The 587-nt window shown below is 34.2% G+C and overlaps 1 non-coding gene across 1 annotated transcript; it reads right to left on the bottom strand.

Moving 5' to 3' along the window:
* Window positions 1–25: 25 nt before the first annotated feature.
* On the bottom strand, window positions 26–98 carry Trnaf-gaa. The gene has a single exon. It is a non-coding gene; the product is annotated as a tRNA-Phe (tRNA).
* Between the last annotated feature and the right edge of the window lie 489 nt (window positions 99–587).

The following is a 587-nucleotide window of genomic DNA, read 5'->3' as shown; positions in this document are numbered from 1 at the left end:
CTAATAAAGTTTGTACAAAAAAGTTTGCCGAAACCCGGGATCGAACCAGGGACATTTAGATCTTCAGTCTAACGCTCTCCCAACTGAGCTATTTCGGCTGTGGTCATTAGGGAAACGAAACAGTGTTTTTAAACCGAGGGTGATGAAAATAAACACGATGTTCATGTCTACAGGGTGACAGGAAGGTTTCGGGACGACAGAAAACAGGTTTCATGATAAACCCCGCTTCTGGCGTTTTCAATATAATATTTTAATGTTCTATCTACCTTCTTTACCGAATCTATTCTCTTCTTATGTTAATTAATATAATATTTAAATTCAGAAGCTTTATTATTACTAGTATCATTATTTTTTTTTCTGTCTAGGTATGGGAGGAAAATAAATAACATTTACTTGATATCAAAAACAAGTCATTGGAAAAACAAGAAGATAGGTTCACGTCCTTTTTTACCTTTCACTTTTGAAGAAGGTTTAGGTTTCACTTTTGAAGAATAATGATAATAATAATATTAGTGCTTATTTATACTGCTCGCATAGGACTGTAAAGTCCCTTTACTCCAGCAGTAGGCTACTACTATTATTGTGGT

Source organism: Diaphorina citri, unplaced genomic scaffold, assembly GCF_000475195.1.
Source record: "Diaphorina citri unplaced genomic scaffold, Diaci psyllid genome assembly version 1.1 scaffold37488, whole genome shotgun sequence".
Classification (NCBI taxonomy): domain Eukaryota; kingdom Metazoa; phylum Arthropoda; class Insecta; order Hemiptera; family Psyllidae; genus Diaphorina; species Diaphorina citri.
Note: the sequence above shows the minus strand (reverse complement) of the source record. Positions and strands in the feature narration are given on the sequence as shown.